This window comes from Gossypium hirsutum, chromosome D13 (genome assembly GCF_007990345.1).
Source record: "Gossypium hirsutum isolate 1008001.06 chromosome D13, Gossypium_hirsutum_v2.1, whole genome shotgun sequence".
NCBI classification, from domain to species: domain Eukaryota; kingdom Viridiplantae; phylum Streptophyta; class Magnoliopsida; order Malvales; family Malvaceae; genus Gossypium; species Gossypium hirsutum.
In genome coordinates, this window is record NC_053449.1 from 35,215,570 (window position 1) to 35,240,561 (window position 24,992).

The 24,992-nt window shown below is 33.4% G+C and overlaps 1 long non-coding RNA gene across 1 annotated transcript; it reads left to right on the forward strand.

Moving 5' to 3' along the window:
- The first annotated feature begins 2,972 nt into the window (after positions 1-2,972).
- On the forward strand, positions 2,973-4,240 carry LOC107918636 (uncharacterized). Its single transcript, XR_001690177.2, has 2 exons — positions 2,973-3,349; positions 3,427-4,240. It is a non-coding gene; the product is annotated as an uncharacterized lncRNA (long non-coding RNA).
- The last annotated feature ends 20,752 nt before the right edge of the window (positions 4,241-24,992 follow it).

The following is a 24,992-nucleotide window of genomic DNA, read 5'->3' on the forward strand; positions in this document are numbered from 1 at the left end:
AACAAGATACAATCAACATTTACACACAAGGCCCTCAAAGACTTAGGCTTTGATACCAATCGTTGGTGTTTTGAGAAGTTCACATGAATTACAATATATATAGGTGTAGTGGTTACAAATAATCAACAAATCCCACTAAGTCACCTTGGAAATGTAAAGTTAAAATTTACACACAAATTGATTATGTAAATCAATACCTAAAAACATCAAATCAATACTAACTATGCTTGCTTTGACAAGTAAACTTAAATAAGCAGACTTAAGCAAAAACATCAGTAGTAGAATATGTGAAGCTTGCTTACACTTCAATTGTGGGGTTCACCAAAAATGTAATTGTTCACACTTTAATATGCTCGTAACTTGAATTGAGCTCGCATCTTTAGGTGAGCTCGCAAGTGTAGAGCTCACAGACTTGTTTGAGCTTGCAACTTCCAGTGAGCTTGTGGCTTTGCAGGTTGGGTTCGCCACTACATGAATGACCACTTCACAACAAAGTCTTACAGATGGAGTAAACATTATCGATGTCTCGCCTCCCTCGTCATATGAGGGGCGCTCTTCTTCTTATAGCCACCCTCTTTGTCACCCCTACTACTAGCCTCTCCCCCTTGAGTTCCTCCGACCATGATTATAGTTCAAATAAAAACATAAAACTCGAAAGAAACTAAAAGAATCAAACTCTTATCCTCAAATAATACTCAGGTAAACCCTGTTAATGCTCTAACCAATGAAGAACCAATGAACAAGAAAAAAAAGAAAATAGTTTAATGAAAATATCAACGTTGCAAACATAATACTTTAACAACCACTATCGACTAAACATGCATCTCATGGAAGGTTGTAACACTCGTTTTATTATTGGCTCTGTTTCCCAACAATCAGTCATAATGTTTTATCATTAATGTGTGCATCTAGAATGTTTGACATATAACCTTCTCCCTTTGAACGTCCCTGCCATGGGTGGGAAGAAAACTCTTCAACTCTCTAACCCCACATAGGATACTTAGTAGCGATGCCTTCTCCCCAATCTTCACTAACCTTTAGGAATGTCTTGGGGTAGGTCACTTTAAGCTATCCCTCAATCGAGGAGGGGGAAACAGTTATAGCCCTGCCAAGGAAGGATACGTGATAGATTATTGACCAATCCACATGTGGTCCCTCACAAACCCGTTGTTGAACTAGCCTACATATAGCCCACCACTTACCCTCTGCAACTCACCCCTTGTGGTGTACCTCTCATGGGACCACTTAAGCTTAACAATCTCGTATAATCTCAAGGAAAAATGTGCTAGAGCAAGACAACCTACGACATAAACGAGATCATACAACTCATACCATGGTGAAAATTGACATGTAACAACATTGACACCTAGTTAGTTCGCACAACCATGCATGACCCTATACGAATTGCCACATGACACTACCAAACAAGGGGCGACCCTCTGTATAAGCCTGAATACATGAGGGAATAGGGATCCCTCTTTTGGTCCACCACCATCGTCACCTTCTCCTTTTTAATCCAACTTTCCTTCTCCTTAGAAGAACATCTCCTTCCTCATTATTTTGTCGACTACCTAGGTGAATCAATACTCCCATCCTCCATCATCTTCTCTCTGTTGGTAAATCGTAACAACATTATTAAAATTAAAATCTTCTTAAAATTTTTCAAGCGATGGCATGGCATAATCTTGGAGTACCACATACCTTAACAAAATTCAAGGTTAGAGGCCAAATTGAAAAAAAAAACTGTCAAGTTTCAAAACTAGTGTAAATAAAAAAGAGCTTCAAAAAGTAAGTTAAGAACAATTGTCAAGTTCAGTAATAGTTTCAAAACTAGTATAGATATATATAAAAAAAAAGCTTCAAAAAATAAGTTAAGAAAATTATCAAGTTCAATAATTAAATATTAATTTATCCCTTTAAATATCAAATGTTAAAGTGATTTATAGGTTAACTTAAAAGAATATTATCGTTGAAAACTTTGAATATTATCACTTTTGTATTATTAAAGTTGTCATTCAAGTACCTAAAACAAATTAAATTTTGAATCAAGTTGTTTAAAACTCGCTAAAAAGATGAAATATGTGACTTGAGAAACAATTCCAATTAATGTGTACATCTACCAAATACATCTATTATTAAATATAATATGAAAACACAATAATACTCTAATGTATTTGTTAGATTTTGTTGTTAGTCCTTATGCATGCTATACATGGTTAGATTTAATTTAATTTAGTTAATTTTAATTTTTATATTTTTTTCAAATTTTATACGACAAACGTATTATCGTATGTGTAATAACATCAAGTTATTATTTTCTTATAATACTCATGGAAAAGACACATTAATTTTTAATGAATTTAATGGATTAAAAATTGAAATTTCAAAAAGCATAGGGACTAAAACTTGATCGAAATAGAAAATAATGGCTAAATTCAGAACTTAAGGGATTACTACTAATGAAATTAATTACTATAGTTGTGTTGATAATCAAAATTTCAAATTAAAAATCGAAATTTAATCTAATATATTTCATAACGCTAATATTAACATGTTTAAAATTTTATTTAATGATTTTTATTTTCACTACTGAAATAAAAACTCGAAACATAATGTACGTACACAAATGATGAAATGAAGAGAATGGTAACAAAATATGGGTGAAAAGCGATTAAACAAAAATCGGATTGGGGAATGTTTTGCAATTACTTGCACTAACATAATTTAATATTATTGGTGCTACTTTTTTATATTTGTACTTACATTTTCATATTTGATTAATTTAAGCTATTATTAATAGTACCAAATTATTTTACTCTGCTAATAACAATGTTACTTTGCTTATTTGATTTAAAAATAATCAAATATAATAAATTAAATTCTCCTATTTTTCTAGAAGAAATTAAATGCATGTGTTACATCTGTCACCAAATAATGGTGAAAACTGTCAAAAAACAAATAAACCACTAAAGAAACCCATCTTCAACAAACAGAACCAAGAAAAATTTGAGAAAAAAAAAAACCAATCAACACTCAACAAGAAAACACAGCAGCCCCATCTCTTTTGGATTCCTCATCAGTGTCCCTACAACCACCGTTTAGCACCCTCAGATCAGTAGCATTCAGCGATTCACGATGGCCTCTGTAGCTCTGAACCGTCGGAGAGCTCTATGATCATCTTCTCTGACCCATTCAACTTTCCCACCTCAGATTTCTTCCGTCTCTTTCGGCCTCTTTTTCAACCCTCGGCGGCGCCTCTTCAATCCATACCCTCTGCGACGACCACCATTTCTCTTCCACCGCCAAGGTATGCGCTACTTGATTCCCTGATCTACCCACAGAACTAAAGGTGAGTTCCTCAAATCTTTTAGCCCTTTCTTTGATTTCCTTGACTAACACAGCTATGCTCGATTTATCCCCCTCCAGCGACTGAACTTTTTTACGACAGTCAAGGAATCCCCCTCCACCACTAATCTTCGAAAGCCCAATTCCTCAGCTACTGCCACCGCTTGCAAACAGGCTCTCGCTTCTGTCGTAGTTGGGTTGGCCACAAAATTATTTGGGTACGTACATGCTGCCAATATATGCCCCTCACTATCTCCAAAAATTATCCCTGCCACCGAGCTATATAGTCTTGCCTATTAAACGAAGCAGCAAAGTTATCTTTAACCACATTCATCGTTGGTGGATTCCATGCATTATCATTCTGCATAATATTGGTTGCTATTGCTGTTTCAACATTGCTAGTTGGTGGAAACAAGGCCAAATACACTTTGCCTTTCACCCTGATAATAAATCTTATTTCTATGCGGCCATACTGCCCAGAAAATAATAGCTAACCATTTACATTGTTCTTCCACCATTATTAACAAATAAAGTTACTAACCATGTTTCCCTACTTTGTCCTGAGTCAATGGATGAGACATCGAAACCCACCCCCTGCAGCACACGTTTGGTGAACCGACAGTTCCGGAAAATATGACACACCGACTCTTCCAGCAGGCGACAGAAAGGGCAGCAATTCACTACCATCAACTTTCTCCTCTGTAAATTGTCAAGCGTGGCACTGTAATTGTTTATCAATTTCCAGACTGTAATTTTTATTTTACTTGCAATTCTTTGTTTACACAGCTTGTTGTAAAAATTCTGTAACAGCACTTCCTGCTGTACCCTCTCCCCATCAAGCGGCCATTTACACCCACTCCTTGCTGAATAGACTCCCGTGTCATGTTTTTGCTCACTTGTTCCTCATCAAATAACTTTCGCAATACCTCCAAATTCCAGGTAGCCAACTCAACATTAATAAGATCCGCTACTACTGTATAATTAATATCAATGTTCTGATATATTACTCTTCCGGTAACCAAGCATCATTCCAATTCGATAGTACTTAGCTTTTTTGACTCAAGCAAACGGACATTCTGATTTCATCATTAGCCTCCATCTCTATTTAGCAAGCAAAGCAAAGCAATATTGAATTTTGCCAAATCCCTAAATTTTTTACTTGAATATTATAAAAATAAAAATAATATACCTAAATGGTATGTAAGAGAGATTATGTATCGAAATGGTACATTCATGCAAGTGAAGGGTGGTGCATAGGCTACATCACCCTAAAATTTTGACAGTCTTGATGAAAAAGAAAAATATATATTATTTTAATAGTGGTGCCTACCTGATAGGCGGCACCACATTTGTACCGGGCCAGCATGAACCCGTATTTATATATGGATATGGTATGAGGGGTGTGGTGCCTATTTGATAGACTGCACCAGTGACCCTTATCTGATAGGCGGCACTGGTGGCCTCTATCTGATAGGCAACATCAATGTATTAAACTTTCACCCCTATTTAACCGTCTCATTCAAAATGAAACTTCAATTAAAAAAAATAGCTAAACATAAGGAAGAGGAGAGGGAGAAGAAAAAAAGAAAGAAAAAAGAAAAAAAATATGTTTTTATTTTTTAAAATAGATTTTTATTTTAAATAGAATAGATTATGATGAGAATAAATTATTTTGTTAATATTATATAGTTTGTTTATTGTTATTTTTATGGTTTGTTTTAAAGTTATTTTGTTTATTGTGATTTGTTAGATTATAAATGTAAATTTATATTAATTTTTAAGTTATTTTAAAGTTATTTTGTTAGTAAGTTCTGTGTTTAGGTTAATTATTTGTTTAAGGTTTATTGTGATTTGTTAGGTTATGAATGTTATGCTTTAATATTTTTTAATATATTTGAAAGTTATTTTGTTAGTAACTATTATAAAGTAATTGTTAGTTAGTGATAACAATAGAAAAAAAAAAGATAAATACTGAAAATCGAAATACCATATATTTTTTGTCATTGATATTGGTAGAAATGACAATAAATCTGATATTGCCTGATGAGATAATAACTTCAGCACAAAGGGAGAAAGTTGATAAGATGATGAGAGAATTGCAAGATTACGACCAAAAGAAGACATCGTTCAACACCTTATTACCGTAAATCAAAAGATGCAAGAAGTGTTATGGAAGGGTCATGAACTTATTAGAAAGAATAAAGTGCAATACTTAACCCATAAAGGGGCATTAATAGAACGGGGGCATCAAATCATTTTAGACCAACTTTGGAAGACATTGGTACCACGAACCTAGTGAAATTTAGTTATATACTTCGTGAAGTTTATAATCTCTTATGGAGTAAGGAAAATAGCGAGACAAAGTGTAGGTTCGCGAAAGTTGACTAGGAAGCAAAATGTGTTTGACATACCATGGATGGATAAATTAGTTGTTAGGAAATTACCAAGAGAATTTCTAAATTCAATATCCGTTATAAAGATTGAAGAGGAAGAAGATCCTGAGGAAATTCTAAATTGGATTGTAGAAGATGAATTTGAAGAGAATTCAGAATTTAATATAGAGAATTTTTTAGAGGAAGATAGAGGATTGGAGATGGAAGAAAACGTAGAAATAAATTTAAGTGGTTAAATGTAAAGATAAATGTTGTTCATGTACAAAATGAGAACTGAAAAAGTTTGAGCTTATGGATGAAAAAATTTGCATATTGATATAATTTTGGTCTTTTTTTATTCATTAAATTTTTTATGTAAGTATTTTTTTTGCTATTCGAAATTGTTCTGATAATTTCTTTTTTAATAGATTAAGTATTGAAGATGGATAATCAGTTTTTTCGTATGCATTTATTTCGATTAAATAATCTTAACAACAATTGTTTGACATATATTTGAATGTTGCCAACAAATAGCAATGAGATTTAATAGAAATGTCTCATTCGATGATATGAATGAAAGAATTAGTGCAAAAATTATTAGACGTTGTAGGAAAATGATCTTGAAACTTTTCTACAAGTTTCCAGTTTCGACAGATCCCATCAAATTTACCAAAATGGAACTTGTAGATGATAAAGACGTGGAGACAATGGTAGCTCTTTATTGTGGGAACCGGAGTGACCAAAATGCACTGATTTAGTTATTTGTTGAGTTAGCTGGTGTGGAGCCAACTAAAGATCTTACTCCATTAGGTGAAGAACATAGAGCTCAAGAACCATGTATGGTGGCTCCGATATCGTATGTTGATAGTCAATCGACTGTACGCGGGATCAACATTGACCTTAATATTGCACCCGATATTGATGTGGTTGGTGATGATGGATACGATAGTAGTGATCCTTGTGATCACGAAGTCAATAGTGACAGTAATCCTGATGTGGACGAGGTCTTAGATGATATTGACGACAAATACGTGAATAACGATTGAAATATTAACGCGTCTTTTATCGGGAACTAGATTTGACGTATTGTGATACACAATAATCTTGGGGCACACATGTCACTCATAAACCCTAACGCGGCACACGCAGCCGAGTTCCTGGAGTACCTTGAAATACTACCTACTCACCGGCTAGCCGTAGATTCCAATCCTAAGGAGTTGTTCGTGGGCCAGAGATTCGAAAGTAAAGAATACTGCATATTTGCCATTAAGCGATATAGCATGAATATATTAATAGACTACAAAGTTGTCATGTCTAAATTGACATTATATATTGGAAAGTGTTGGAAGTCAGCGAAAGGCTGCAATTTGTGGGTACAAGCTGCATTTATTCAGAAGTCGCAGATGTGGGAGATACGAAAATTTGTTGGGCCTCACACATGCACGTCAACACGTATGACAGAAGATCATTGAAAACTTGATTCCAAAACTATCTATACGTGTATCATACCAATAGTGAAGGACATGTTGACCATTAAAATTTCGGTACTGATTGCCAAAATACAAGCACGATTCCAGTATCGAGTATCATATCGAAAGCTGTGGATAGCTAAAAAATGGCAATGGAGAAATTGTATAGAGATTACGATGCGTCGTACAATGAGCTATAGGGATGGATAGTCGCTATGCGGGAGTACGTGTCATGGACTGTCATTTAGTTATAGACACGACCTTGTTACGGCGTGGATGACCAACTACAATTGGGAAAAAGAATTTTTTAACGAATGTTCCGGACGTTTGATTCATGTGTGCGCGTATTTCCCCACTATAAGCCGTTTGTGCAAGTATATGAAACCTAACTATACAGAAAATATACACAAATCCTACTTCTTGCGGTTGCTCAAGATAAAGAGAATATGAAATCGTGAGAATTCTTCTTTACGAACCTGCGGAGGTATGTTATTAGCAACGATAATATTTGCATCATCTCTAATAGAGGGAAATAACTAATTACTACTATTAGGCGTTCCGGTGTGTCGTGGAGCATCCGGCACATCACGACTAATTTTCATGGAGATTATAAGAATGCAGACTGGCGGAGACAAGTTGTGAGAATGGGTAAAGGATAACCTTATCTTTTCAATATATGGGCGAGACTGTAACTTATCTTCTCTTAATACATGCACAATGCACAAGCTAGAGCCACACATTTTCTGAAAAATAATGACTCAACTTGAGAGTGACATGGAAGGTCAAACGAACACATTTTTCTGACAGTGGTTGGGTACCATGGAGTTGTGGTAATGGGCTTAAAGTTTTGACGAGGGCTTTCGTTATGGTCATATGACCACCAACTTGACGGAGGAGATTAACTCCGTGTTGTTGAAAACATGACATCTTCCAATTTCATTTGTCTTATTGACTACATTCTACAGGTTGACTACTTTGATGCCAAGAATGGGTCAGCAACAAGTCAAGGCGGGACACGTGTTTGTCGAAGATGTCATTGATGCAATGGTTACAAACTATCGGATGGCGAGGTCGATGAATGTAGAAGTATATTCACGAAGTCTTGAAACGTTTCAAGTTACAGAGACCATCGGTCGTCGACTCAGTATACCACTTAAGTCCTATTGAGTTGATTTTTGAAACAGGTGATATGATTACAGGAGGTTCCAAACACTTCATTATCCATGTGCGCATCTCGTGACAGCTTGTGCTAAAGTCTCGCTCAATGTTGAATAATTTATTGATGATGTGTACACACTCGAGTGCACGTTGCGTGTCTGGGAGAACAAGTTCCTCGTCCTGCCTAAGCTGTTTACTTGGGAAGGGCTTTTGATGAATTTCGAGCTTGTCCGAGACAAAGGGTTGCGTAGGAATCTGAAAGGTCATCTGCTATCATCCAAAATCCATAATAAAATGGACATTAGGGAGAAATCCGACGGTAAGCTTTATGGATTATGTAGATTAGCTGGTTATAATCGGAGTAAATGCTCGTGGCAAAAAGTCGTCACGATCGGGTAGGAATTGAGCTTATGTAACCCAATGTACCTAATTTATATTACAAAGTTTAATCATCGTTTTAATGTTGTAATGTATCTAATTTATATTACAAAGTTTGTTCCAAGTTTTAATGTTGTAATGTATCTAATTTATATTACAAAGTTTGTTCCAAGTTTTAATGTTGAAATTGATCTAATTAAATAAATACAAAGATTGTATCTTTTTTTTCATTTATAATTTTGTAGAATTAAAAAAGTATAAATTTTGTAATATTTAAATTGAAAGAAACCCCTAAAATTGATGGTTTGATAGTGTAGTCTTAGGGGTATATTTTTGTCGAGGTCGACATTCACGTTGTGGGTGATCATGGTGATCAACGTTTTCTTCACCCGTAGGTAGGGGTGTGCAAAACATAAAAGAAAAATCATATTCCCCAAACGCCATCGATGAACTTGAGCCGGGAGGAGTGTTATACTGTGATGGTACTGGACTGAAGATATCAAACTCAGAATGATATCCGTGTCCTGATGAGCCGGAGAAATAGTCATTGACCCGTAACTCTGGATGATAAGAACTATCCCCAGAATGTGTATGCAACCGCTTAGGCTCTGGCTCTGACTTTGGCTCTAGCTCGGGCTCTGGCTCGTATGCCCCAAGTCAATGTATGTGCGGGGGGATTACAGTCGTTTGCCTACCAAGTAAATATGGTTTTCCCGTACTGAAGTACTATTGCATGTACTCTAACGATGGTTGCAAATCGAAAGAAATATCCATTTGAGGTTTCTGCGCCATTCAATTGTCCCATACTGCAATATATTTCTGGTGCAAAACCCCCAATTATTTTCATGTTTTCCTCTTTTGTTAATCCCATGGATCTTCCTCAACTGCATTGGCAGAGCTGAGATATACTGTATGCAACCAAACTGTCGCAGTACTCGATCCCCATTATACCACTCGACTGTCTGGAAATTGATAATGAGTGCGTTAATGCACCACAGGTGTGAATGAATGTGGGCAGATAAGGGAATAACAACTGCAATTTTCGGTCTCCGATACGACATCTAGATGAACTGCACAATTAATAACATGGTTAAATTTTAACACGGTTCGAGTAAGATATACAAAGTAATTACATGTCAAGAATATTGGAAAAAGGTTACCCTTTCCTTGATATGTTGTTCAATCATCAGACGGTATATCGGAACAGTATATGACCTCCCGATACTCGGATTGGTACTCTATCTACGAAAACAAATTACATGTTAGAATAGTATCATTACAAAAAAATATGTCAATTAATTTCTATAAAAAGTAAAATTTTGTCACATATTCACCGGTGGAAATACGTATGCTTGGTAACTAACCGATGCCAAGAATGGCATCTGGTAAAGAGCCCAAGACTGCAGCAGTATGAGGCATCCGGCTATGTCTACGGCAGCAGGCATTGTCATTCGACAAAGCTTACGATACAACACAGTTAGAACTATGAAACCCCAACTATACGAGCGAACATTCTACAAATCAGTTAATAGGGGTAAATACATCATATGAACCTTATTGTTGTTCGTATCTGACATCAGTACAACCCCTATAATATGCATAATGTACGCTCGAGCTGTGCACATCACCTCTTGCTCAATGACATTAATTGATAAATGTTCAAAATTGGCTTTCAGCCATGAAAATCTCAAACTCGTAAATTTTGACTCGGCATCATTGGGCGAGACTCCTAGTAGGTTATAACAAAGGGCGGCTAGCTCAGATATCGTACTTACACCCATTACCGCACTCCCGTCGATTGGGTGCCCAAGTTGAGTGCAACATCCTCTAAAGTGACAGTGCACTCCCCACACGACAAATGAAAAGTGTGGGTTTTCGGGTGCCAACGCTCGACCAATGTGGATATTAAATTGTACCGCAAATCAAACGTCTGGATCAATGCTGCTGACTCGAATCCAGCTAACTCAAAGTATGGCATCAGTCGTTCATTCGGGGGATGTCCTAAATCATTCACTTGACCCCTCAATGCGCAGTACGGGCCTTGACACTATTAAATTACAAAAAATAGTTAGTATAACATATTTATTTCCGTAAATGACACGGAACTTTTTTTAAGGGAACCCGTGAATAACAAATAACAATATATTACTATATTATTAACTGTGTTTGATATGTGATCATTGTTCTTAATCAATAAACTCATTTCGATACCTGTAATTTTAAAACAAATTTCGATAACTAATTTCTAAGTTCGATGCATTTTAAATATTTATAAAAATACCTAAATTTTACATATTGCTTTTAATTACAAAAATACCAAACATTTTTGTCCACATCATATTTGTTTGCTATACTACATTAACAAAATAAATAATCTTATAAATTCCAACTCAATGGTCCCATTCACAAATTTTATCTCAATGGTCTAATCTTTTACCTACATAAAAAATAAAGAAATTATATTAAGATAAAAAAAACATGCAAATAAAAAAATATAACAGAAACATAATATAAACTATCTCAACATAATAAACCTAATAAATACGAATATTGATATTATTATTTTAAAATGATAATAAGTAAAATGTATTGGTTTAAAAGATAATATATATGATAACATGCCAACTTAATTATTATAAAAAAATATAATTTCTTCATAGAAGGATTCAAAAGAAATTTCAATTATAATATTTATAAAAAACATAAAATAAAATTTAGAACACATAAACTCTTATTCCCAATTATAAAATCTAAAAAAAATAGAACACGTAAAATCTTATTCCTAATTTATTTCATAAATTCTAACTCAATGGTCCCATTCACAAATTCTATCTCAATGGTCTCATCTTTTACCTACATAAAAAATAAAAAATTTATATTAAAATACTAAACGTAACATGTCAAATAAATTACATAAAAAATAAATCTAATAAACCTAAAACGCACATGTCAAATAAATTACATAAAAAAATAAAACATTCTTTCTACATAAATAGGCTTTTTTTACTTGAATAAACATTAAAAAAACTTATGAATGGAAATATAAAATAAATACAAACATACCTTAATAGCTATTTTTAACTAAATAACACCTTACAAAAATAAAAATAAAAATAAATTCTGAAATAAATCAAAAATAACAAAAAATAACATTTATTTATAACAAAAAAATTACTAAATAAAAAAATACCATTTATGATTTTTTTAAAATACCAAATCCTTCTAGCCCCAAATACAACTTCTTAATTATTTTTTTTTCAAACCCTAAACACAACCCTAATTTTTTCTCAAATCCCAAACACAACCTCTTCTCCTTCCCTTTCTCCTTTCCTTTTCTTTTCTATATTTTTTCCTTCCCCTTCTCCTTTCTCTATTTTGCTTCTCTTTTTTCTTTCTTTCTTTTTTCCCTTCATTCCCTTCCCGCTCTCTTCTTTTGCTTTTCTTCTAATTTTTTTCCTTTCATTCGGCCAAAATGGGGACATTGGAGACCTTCTAATGGTCCCAAAACAAAATTCACGGGCATAGTCCCATCCCATCGCTGCCACCACTATAGGGGTCTGCTGCTGGCAGCGGGTGTGCCGCCTATGAGGTTGGCTTCACCACCCTAGTGTTGCCTATGAGTTGGGTATGACCAAGGGGTGTGCCACCTACCTATTGGGCTTCACTAGTGGTCATGTCACTTCAATGACAATGGGTCGTCAGTGGGTTGGGTTTTGGTCGTATACAGGTCATAATTGACCTATATTTATTTGGTGTCGCCTATTTAGATGGCATTTCCCTTTTTTTAAATTTTTTTTAAGTCAAATGTGTCAGAATATTTTAGGGTGGTGCCGCCTATGCACCACCCTCCACTTGATGAATGTACCATTTCGATACATAATCCCCCAAACATACCATTTTCATATTTTATTTTTATAATATTCAAGTAAAAAAAGCCCCCAAACCTCTCTGTGCCTTCGGCTTGCACATCATTTTCCATTCACACTAATGAATTTTTTTTGTTTTAGAACTCCTTCACTAGGAATTATTAATAATGATTTTCAGTTCACGACATAAAGTAACATGTAACAAAAAGCATTGCATTGTATAAATTGGAATAGCTTGCAAAATTGATTTAATGAAAATTTCTTTACCTCTAAGTGACAAATGGGCTTTATGAGCCTATATTTAAAACTTGAAAAAACCCCCTTTCGCCTACCAACCATAGTCGATAAATCAAGATATTTTTCTAAATTACAAGAACTTCTCACACCAAGCACCTCCTCAATGTGTTCCCTTATTCTACTTGGCACATTACTACTAAGAAAAATTAAAGACTTCTTAATACTACTTAACTGATCTGAAACCCTTTCATATTCAATCACAACTGATTTAATAACATTTCCACCACCCAGACTCCCCCCCAAATAAGACACTTTCATCTCCAAAAAACAAATGAATTAAAAATAATCCGCTTCGGCCCATCCTTACGCTTTTAATGGCTCCCTCAGCCTTCACCTTTCTAAGGAGAGTAGAAAAACCTTTTGTGCAAATCAGAAATAAAGACGGGCTTAGTGGATCTCCTTGTCTTAATCTTTGAGAATGCTTGAACTCCACTCCTTGAACCCCGTTTAATAAGACTGAGTATTTAACCATTCTAACACACCTTATCACCAGTGACACCTGTTCCTCACAGAACCCCATACAACGCATCACTTTTTCGATGAAATTTCATTCCATCCTATCATAGGCTCTATCTATATCCAATTTTAGTGCAAAGTGGCCCCGTGGTCTATCTCGCTTTTGTTTGAGTGAATGCAATACCTCATAAGTGATAAATGCATTATTTACTATTTGTCACTCGGAACAAATGCCGCTTGTGCTTCATCAATACAATTGTCCAACACAGTTCTAAATCTATTAATCACAACTTTAGAAATAAACTTATAAACCACTTTGCATACACTGATCGGCCTGAATTGCGACATACTATTCGGGTCATTCACTTTTGGGATAAGCACAATACTAGTACTATTGATATCCTCTACCTCCTTCCTCCCATTCAGAACTTTTAAACAATAGTGAGATATCTCCTCTCCCACAATGTGCCAATATTTTTTATAGATAAGGGCAAGGTAACCATCCATACCTGATACATTTAATAGTGCCATGCTTTTTACAGCTTCCACAACTTCTTCTACTTAAAAATTCACAATAAGCTCATTATTTATACCCCACGTAATTCATATCGGTATCCCAGAAAACACATTGTCACAACACATTGTTTGTGATGCTGTAAACATCTCTATAAAATAATCACTTATTGCTTTTGCCATCTCCTCCTTCCCTTCTAGCCACTCTCTACCGACCCTTTCAACTTTCTCACTGTATTCTTCTTTTTTTTTGTTGATTTGCTAGATTATGCAAAAAAAAAGGACATATTTCTATCCCCCAAACAGAAGCCAATTTTCCCTTCCTTGTTTTTCCCAAAACAACTCCTCTTTATCAGCTTCCAAATTCAGAGCCAACTTAACTTCTTCCAATTCTACTAAAATCTCATTATCAGGGTCATCCAAACTTAGACCTGCCATTCTTAAATTCAACGCATTTGTCGTGCATTTTTTACCAGATGAGATACGCCCCATCTCATTTTTAAGAACCTTCCCTAGCTTTCCTAACCTTGTAGGCACATCATCAGTATTCACCTTCCAAAAACCTCTCACTTGATGCTTGTGACAGTCTTCCAAATCCAGTTCGCATTAATTTTGAAACCCCCTTTTCCTTGTACCACATTTCTGTTACTAGCAGTTTTTTTTAAACTTCCACATCAATATAACTAGATGAAAAACTCTTCAATCGCACCACATACTCATCCCTCCACCCCAACGACAAACCTTAAGCTCTCACATCTATTTCTTTAACAAATCCACACTTAAGAAAAACACGTTCTATCCTCATTTCACTCAATTTTGTCTCAATTAGAAATAAAATCTGGGGCTACTCATGCTTCACCTTGTTCCTGAGACGATGGACCGCCACGAACGTTTCAACTTAAAATTTTCATTGCTTCCGACCGAATTGCTAACCAGCAATCACCGATATCTCATTAGTCTCATTCAAAGAACCAATAAAACCAGAATCAGTTGCTTTCCCTCCCAAGATTCGTTGTCGCTTCTTCCCACCACATTGCTAAAATCCTCAGAGCTAGATATCATTTGCCTGTGTCTCTAATCCCCTTGTTCAGTCACAACTCCCTGTTTACCCTCATTACACCTATCCACATCCATGCCATGTAGAATACCACCCCCTTGCGGACCAATTGAAACTTCCTTCCTGAGCTACCTACTTCCCACCAAAACCTCTCTTTGCGACTATTCCCTTAACGATGCATCCCAACCGAACTCAACATCCTGAACTCCTATTGTTATTTTTATCGGGCAAAAACCCTAACCATGGCCTAACTTTCGGCACAAAGTAGCGTTAATCTCTCATACTGAAAATAGGCATATCCCTTCCTATTTAGTCCTAAAGCCAATTTCTTCTTCCGCTTCAAAAAAATTCTCACATCAATTTTAACTCTAATTTGTATATACCTCTTTATCCCCTTTGTCACCAGAGTAGCATCGTACTGAACAAACTATCTAATAAAATTCCCAAACTGTCATGTCAAACCCTTAGATGTGACCCCTACTGGCAAATTATGAACTTGGACTAAAAAATTCGTAAAAACCAAAAAAACTTGCAACGGATCTTCCCCTTTACGCAATCGATGAAAGACAATAAGATGTCTGTTAAAAGATTGAGGCATACCATCTATTACCCTTTTTATGTCTACCTCATTGTAAAATCGAAATAAATACCTTTTCTCACCAATATCCGTGATTGAAACTCCTTCCAACGGATGCCATGAATTAGCCAGAGTTCTTTTTAGAAAAGGAAAGTACACCACATAGTCAGTTAATGCTTTCCCCACTAGACAGAACCAATAGTCTTCTTCAGTCCCATCCGTATCTTTACCAAACTAAATCGGTTCCTCCTCATCCACTAGATTCAGATTTGCTAAATCAACCTCCATCACCATTGATCACACCACCAAACCAAATCAAGCTACTTGAAACCCTAAATTTCAAAGAAAAGAGACATACTCCACTAGCAGATGAAAGAAAGATGTGTTATTGAAAAAAACAGAAGGCCGTATTAAGGGAAAATTGAACATAGCTTGTATTAACATTTTAACTATTAAAGGTTTAAAAAGTCCCCAATTAAAAAAATAAAAAAATTAATTAAACCTTTAAAAATGTTCACACAATTGAACTTTACACATAATTAATTTCTTTCCTTGATGGAAATTGTCATTGACTTATTTAATCGTTAATGGTTAATGGTGAATGATGTGGCACACTAGAAAAGCACCAACACTAACCTTGCAATACACATGGCTTGATGCCTATTGGCAAAAAATTCAAATTTCAAAAGTTTTTAATTAATGAGAATAAAAAAGTACAGCAAACAATTAAATAAAAGTTGAATTAAAAGAACAACAACTAATACTGCAGAAAAAGAGAATGGAAACCCAAAAGCAATAATCAAACTAATGCTAATTCCCAAAAGAATATTGAACCCTAAATTGGATCCTCTGAAATATTCCATCATACTGCTAAGATTGAATTCATTTTGTTGTTCGAAAGAGTAGAAATATTTCTTTTTTTTCAAAGTATGGCAATCGAAGGTCGAAAAGGTGAATCCAGCATTAGCTTACGGAAAACCTTGAAGGATATTGAGAAATTAAATTGGGTTAACACTTACTTTCACCATTTCGAAGGCCAAGAACAATAACTAAAGAGGCATAATTTTTGAAACCCAAAAATGAAAATCGATCCTAGTAAACCTTTTTGGTTACTTTTCTATCGAAGGTACATATGGTTGTGGAAGTTTATGATCAAAGAGTTATGTTTTCGAACCCCCCAAACAAATGGTTGAATCGAAAAAATGTGAATTGATTCTGGAAAACACAATATAACTGGTTGTTGAAAGAGACAAATGCTTTCAAATAGGACCACATATTATCAAAAATTAACATGGACCCATTTGGGTTTTTCCTTATTCTACCATCCAACTCTATATTATTTATTTAAGATTTTGGTTAGATTGGTGTCACCTCAATTTAATTACCAATTCGATTAGAAGAATTATAAAAGTATCCATCTGTAATTAAAATAAGTTATATTATTCGAGTTTTTTATTAAAAAATCAATAAAAACCGGTTGAATCTTAACTCGGTTAGTATCGACATTTAGTGTAGGAGGATGTGGATTTGAGCACATTGAACCCGAACCAATTACATTAATAAAATCTTTAATTTATCACTTAGCAAAACTTTTATTTTAATACTTTTACACATTTTAATTTTATTATGCACAGTTTATTACTTCCATCAACTATATATCTATATCATATATATTTCATGTGTTATTATTATTAATCAATTTCAAGTTATATATTTTGTACAATTTATATATTGTTAAATATTTTTACGATTTTTAATACTTTTTTACCAATTTTTTTTTAAATTGATCCTATTAACCAATACAGTCATTACCCAATCCACATCATCGACCAAGTCAACGGTCAATGAGGGCATATGGTGTACTTTGATTCGACATATAAAAAGAAGGGATATAATTGAATAAAACCTTAAAATAACTAGTAAAAAATGCAAGTTTCTTATTTTAACGGGCCCAATCCATTTAAAAAAATATATCTAACAGTCCATACAAATATAAATTTTATGTTAATAGTAGATAAATAATAATTTTATTACACTCAATTTGATACGCATTCAACTCTTACATAAAACTAACTCTTTATTATCACCTAACCTTTGTATTATTGCAGTCATTCTAAATAAATATATATATAAAAAATAAAAAGATACGCAAAATGATAACTTAAACTACATAATAATGCAATAAAATATTTTCTTTTTTTGCTTAGAATATAAAGAGAAAAAAAAAAGTTACAAGAAAACAATGTCATTTATTAAAGAAAGACAACCAATAAATTATGACAAACTATTTTTAATAGTCAATAATGTAGGAACACGTATTTGATATCAACTTAAACTAACAGTTGAAAGAAATTTTTCTTTTTCTTTTTCTTTTTCCTCCAAACTGTTTGCTTTTTCCCTCTTGATTTGCTTAACATTGGTGTCAATCTTTAGGATTGTTATTGTTCGTCTTTTTCTTCCTCCCACTAATTCTCTCCTTTTTTTATCCTTATTCACTCAATGTACTTTTTCTCTTTTCAGTTTCCAGATCTATTTTGTCGGTATTTTTATTATCTTCATAAGTTGTGATAGACAAATAACGATGCTAGCTATCGTTGAAACTTCACTCACCACTACCAATTTCTTTTGGAAAGTGAGTGGATCTTTGTCAACTTCTTAATTTATTTATGTTTTGATAGTATTTTATAATAGTAAATAATTTCACGAGTTAGTTTGGACATGTGTTTTCTTCTCTGTTGTCGTCTAACTTGAACCATTTCTCTCTTTTGTACATCTCAATTGCAAAAGCCCACCACTTTTACCCCCATTGGGACTTGCCTCGATTGAGATCCCTATTGATCCTCACAAATAGGCTTCAGCACACCCACATTGAACATTGGGTTAACTTTGAGTATTATCGCTAACTCTGGTTTGTAAGCCCCTCGACTTACTTGCTTCAAAACTCTAAAAGGGACCTTGTGTCTTTCCGAAGCCAATGGTAAGTAATAATGTAAAACATTAGGAAAGTGTTTGAGATGTACCTCGCTCATAGCATTTACCCGATTTAATAGCCCAGTTTGCATCACTACTTTTCCACAAAGTCTGTGTTCGAGAAAATTTTGTTCAAAAATAGTTTTCTTGTATAGTGGAAAATTAAAATTTTGAAAATCAAGTCGATTTTTGATATTTATAGCAATAAAACCTTTACTGAATTTGCACCCATATTTTCGACTAGACAGATCCTTGCCATACCGACTTTCAATCGAGTGGCCTTCTCTACTATTCTTGTATCACGAATGACTTCAGATGTAGGCTCGAACAAATTTGAATCAAACACAAAACCATAAATTAGTTACTTTACTTTCAGTGGGAAAACAAATCTCTCTCTAATAAAAATCGGAAGAATTGTTATTTCGAAAAATATAATTTTTACTTAGAAAATAAATTCTCACTATTTTCGGGCAGAATAACAATATCTCAAAGTTGTGTATTTAGCCTTACTATTGCCATCTATTTATAGGGAGAAGAAGTGAAACTCTTATTGAATTAGTAGAAGTCTATTTCAATAGAAAAATAAAATTATAGTCTAACTAGGATTGGAAGGGGAGGCGACAACCCTAGTTAAATATAATACGATTTTTCGTCCCTAGTATTAACATTAGGGGCTTTTGGGCCTCTCTCGTATCAGGTTCAATTATAAGTACTTCCTAGACTTTTAACCTAATGCTTTATAATCCAGTACAACCCAATACATGTATTTCTATTTCCCAAAATAAACATCATAAATTAATTTAAATAAATAAATAAATTTCCCAATTAAATAATTTTCTCAATCCAATTTTAATTTCATTTAAATCATCGCAACTTTACCGTAAAAAAAATTATGAGAAAATATATTTAACATTTCTCAATAACCAATTAATTTAATTCTATTTTCGAACTTCAATTAATTAATTAGTTAATCATTTGAAAAATGATAAAATAATTTTCAGGTCATTTCTATTAGAAAAAATCACATTCATTTTCAAATGTTTCTCATTTTTCTAATTTTACCATTTCTATTCATTTTTTTTCATTTGATTCAACATGAAATTCATTTCTGGTCTCAACGAGCTAGCAAAGAGACCGATTGGACATATGTGATTAGGGCTAAAATGATTTATAATTAAGTTTCAGTTTTTCGCCTGTTAATTATAAACTCATTTAGTCACAAATTCATTCTACTATAGTATCGTGACTGAGCTCTCCTTAATGAGATACCATTAAGAAAACAACTCTATCACTTCTTGCCCAATGACCTTGTCATAAGTGTCTTACCCTCATAGGATATCCTTAATCTCTTTGGGATAAATTTGTTCTCTCAATAGTATCTTATTTTATTTCATAGTAACCATTACATCTTCCTTCATGAAAATTCAATTACTATCAAATAGTAAGCAAATCATTCTTTACAAAGACGAACAACCCGTGGACACGTTTGCTTTTCATCTACTATGTAATGCCAATGAGAAAATATCATTTACCCATATCTCAGGTTATGAATTCCACTATTGTGAACGACGCCAGATATTGCAGAAGTCATATACCCAGCGCACCAGCTTTCAGTTCCTAAACAATTTGAACTTAGACTTTTACTTACATTAAAGTATAAGAGTCATGCATATATAGTCTGTCATCCACTCAGGATTAATGTATGTCACACTATGAACGTCTAGAACGACGGAAATGTGCAAGTGTACACAATCGTATCAAGTAATAAAGTGACAAGTATGTCAAGTTATCGTCCCACAAGGGCTGTATAAGCAAATATTTATGAAATGTAAATTTAAACAATTTGATAGAGGGAAGTAATTGTTTTGAAAGAGGTGGTATAAAAACTAAAAATTAACTAAATGATTAACTAAGAAAATAAATTCCAAATGCACGATTTGTAAAAACGGTTTTAATCGATATGACATAAATGTGTTAGATTAATTTTATTCTTTAACTTAAAATTATTAAAAACTATGTTAATGCTATTATGAATAATTTCATGGCAACTTGGTATTTTGTTAACACACAAGCTTATTAAATTAATCGATCTTTCAAAACATATTCCTATGCTAGATTAATCGACCAATTTTCATAAGCAAGTATAAGACAGAGTGAATCAAATATATTCCTATATTAAAACCACAACAATCTTATAAGTTATGCAAGGCAATTACATTGTTTAATATATCTGCTAAATTTAACCCTTAGCTATCTTAGAAGATTAAACATGCACCAATTAAATACTATGTCAATTAATTATAATTTCAATCCGATTAATAATTAATTCATTTGTTACCTTATAATTATAATGCAAGTGTAACATAGGCATGATTTTATTTAATTGAACAAACCACCAAGACTTCTAACAACACAAACATGATTTTAACAAATTAAGTGGAGAGAATGCAATTAATCTAACACGAATGAGATTTTCATTTAAATTAAATTAGGAACATTAACATAACAAGTATTCATATTCATGATCACTGAATAAACTGAAAAGATAAAGAGAAGGAAACTAGAAAACAAATCTCGGTGATTCTCCTAAGCCAGACTAGTGTGCTTCTCTACCTCTCTGCTTGTTTTGTCGATCAACGACCTTCCAGAATGCTTGATTACTGTTGCTCCAAGAGGTGTGCTAACTCTTTCTCAAAAGGGGAATTTGACAAAGAAAAGGAAGAAGATGGAAAAGCAATTGGAAAGGAAAATAGAGAAATGAGATAAAAGTGATGAATGATTGTTGGATGAATGAGTTGATGAGAAACGAAGAGGTGAGGAGAGGTATTTATAGCGGGAGATGACAACTTGTATTAGTTATAATTAGCAGCCAATGTAACACCTCTTACCCAGGACCATTTTCGGAGTCGAGCACGAGGTATTACATAGCTTATCTTACTAATTCGGAGCATAAAAACTTGGTTTGAAAATTTATTTCACTATTTACAGCAAATCGATCCACCTGCGCAGCAGTCACTTATTTAATTATAACTCGAGTTACAAAACTCGAAATTTAGATCCATAATTTTTTCCTGAAACTAGACTCATATATCTTTTTACCATAAATTTTTCAGAATTTTTTGTTTAGCCAATTAGTACAGTTTATTAGTTAAAGTCTCCCCTGTTTCAGTGACCGACCATCCTGACCTCTCGTCACTAAAATTCAATTATCTCTTTGTACAGACTTCATATGGTGCTTCCACTTATTTATTCTGAAAATAGACTCATCAAGGAATCTATACATATAAATTATAACTCATAATTCCTTCTGTGAAATTTTTAATGAATTTTTAAAGTCAGAATAGGGGACCTCAAAACCATTCTGGTCCTGTCTCACTAAAATTCAAATATCTAAAAATATACAACACTTTTTCTTACTCTATTTATTTCATGTGAAAGTAGACTCATTCAGATTTAATTTAGTATCTCACTTAGCTTCTAATTCAATTTCCATCATTTTTGATGATTTTTCAAAGTTACCCCAATGCATATATCCAAAAACTGTTCCATTGCAAATTTTAAAAAAAATTCAATATAACCCCTTTATAATTATCTAACCTTCCCTGCAATTTTAAATCACAACCAATTCCAGTATTTCAACTACTTCATTTAAATACTAATGAAGTTCAACCAATCAACCATTTCAAACTAAAAACATGTATATTTTTCGATATCTAACACAACCGTAACATTCAAATTTATTTTGCATACTTAGTCATTCATACTAATACTTTTTACTTCAATTCCCTATACAAGCCATATAAATCCAAAAAGTTGTTTAACAAAATCTACCGGAGTAAATCTGGATAGTGTGATCGTTGTTGTAGATCCGATCCTTCGAGATATATATATACGTCAATCTACAAGAAACAGTAAACCCACACCAGTAAGCTTACAGAAAGCTTAGTAAGTTCACAGGCTCATAATAAAATATTACCAAAATTTCACTAACAACATTAACAAACAAATAAAAATTCAGCATTTCCTGCCAACCCCAATCTCAAATAATAAATATATCCAATCGAGCTCAATATCAGATGTCAACTTCTATTCTGACATTTAGTTTCAATTGCACTTACAAATACCTGTCAAATTAAGGATCGTCTTACGGAATTGAGTACATCGTTTGCCCGGTGCCACAATTTTCTTGAATATTTCACATTGCTATAACTCAGTATGGTTTTCTTCACGGAAATACCATACCTACTTTTCACAACTCAGTATGGTTTTCTTCACCGAAACACCATACCTACTTTTCATAACTCAGTATGGTTTTCTTCACCGAAACACCATACCTACTTTTCACAACTCAGTATGGTTTTCTTCACCGAAACACCATACCTACTTTTCACACTTTGCCATGGATCCACCATGGACTTATCCGTCAATTCGTCGTTGGTTGCCAAACATGTGTACTCAATCCTGCGTATCTCTTAATTTGAACTAACAATCTCATATTCTCATTTTTACCATAATCATAATTCAGTAACAATATACGAATTTATACAATATATCATTTCCAAATTAACAATTAATCATAAAAATTCAGCCATATGAACTTACCTGGGCCGATTTGTAGAAGTTGTAAAAGTTCAAAAACTAGTTCGATACTTTCTCTTTTCCGCGTTTATCTTCGAATTCTCGATATGGTGTAAAAATATGAAAAACCAGCTTGTTTCAGACCTCCTATGGCATTTTTGCTGATAAATTATGAAGAGATCTCTCGATTTTTCACTTTTATCTTTGTTTTATATATTTAATTTGTAAAATTTCCAATTTTTCCCTTATTTCTCCTTACTTTCTGTTGATTTTTCTTGCCCAACCGTCCAACCCATATAATTTGGGCCTAATTGCCTTTTAAATCCCTCCTTATTAGTAGTCACTTAAGCTATTTAATCACAATTTTAACAAATTTTACACTATTCTCAATTTAGTCCTTTTTAATTAATTGACTATCTAAACGTTATAATTTTCTAACGAAACTTTTATACTAACTCAATGACACTCCATAAATATTTTTAAAAATATTTATGGCTTGCTTATGAATTCGAGGTCTCGAAACCTCGTTTTAGACCCAATTTACCTATTAAATTCTTTTTAAATCGCAAAAATTCACTAAATCACAAAATTCACTAATTTAAAAATTCTTCTAAATTCACACTTGACTCGTAATTATTAATTTATTAATTTTTAAGACTCACTAGTTAGATTTAGTGATCTCAAATCACTGTTTCCGACACCACTGAAAATTAGGCTGTTACAGCCAATCCCCCTTCCCATGACCGGTCCTTGATAGTAGGGAGAGGGGTTGAGATGACTTTGCTAAAGTTAACTTAATGCCACAAGTAAAAATGCACCAAAAGTAGAGGGGTTAGAACGACTTTAGGAAAAAGTTAAGGATTGGTTTGAAAATATTATAATCAGCTTAATTAACTTATTTGAGCAGCAATTGGGTCGGCATTGAGCTGCTCTCTTGGGCTCATCCATCTTCCCTTTTCAGTTGTTCAATTCAGGCCCTTTTCGTCTGCTTCAAGTTGTTAGATTTTTCCCAATAAAATTCACTTAGACCAATTTATTCAAATAAGTCCAAGAGCATGAATTTGGGTCCTCTATGGCTGTTAATGCATCATCTTGAGCTCCCAAGGTGCCTCGGTACTTGAATCATTTAAGGTGACTTTTGAGTTGATTTTTCACCCTTTGTACAAAACTGTCAAAAATTAGTTAAATTATGCAAATTTAGTATAAAAATAACTAAAATTTGAAATGAAGTATAATTTAAGCTCAATTTAATTATTTTATAATAAAAGTATAAAATTCAACAAAAATTACTTAGAATTTGCATGAATTCATATTCAAAAGGTACTTAAAAAGTTTATATATTTTAGTATTTCTAACGTGAGAAGTGAATAAATCCATAAACAGATTCAAGATCTATTCTCTTTGGGTCCAGTTTGGTGTACTGTTAGTCCAGTTAGTCTAGTTAGTCACATCTATGTCTCTATCTTCCAGGAGTCATCTGCTCCGATACCCTAAACAAGTCATCTCCCTAATTAGACTTGATAGACGACATATTAAACTTTCAATCGATTTTTTCATTTTCAATTAGACTAAAAACATGCTTAGGTTCGTCTACTAATATAAGTTGTCTTTTCATATTACGATCCGGCCACGTAATACTACTTAATATTATATAAATAAACAGAAAAAAAATCTAACTAAAGTAGGGATTTGAAATATTTGAGAAGAAAAAAGAGAATAAATGATAAATAAAAGAGATCCACCAAAAATAGAAAAAAGAATGAATGAGAGATTTTGGGTAAGAGTTGTAGTTGTACAACAATTATTATAATAGATTTGAATTCAAATATAAGTAATTTATTTTGGTGATTCCAATAAAATCATTTATTAGCATAATGGAAAGATTAAAAAAAAAGTTGTACAACGATTGCATATTGTTTCATTCTTTGTTGCATATTGTTTTTAAACACGTGTTCT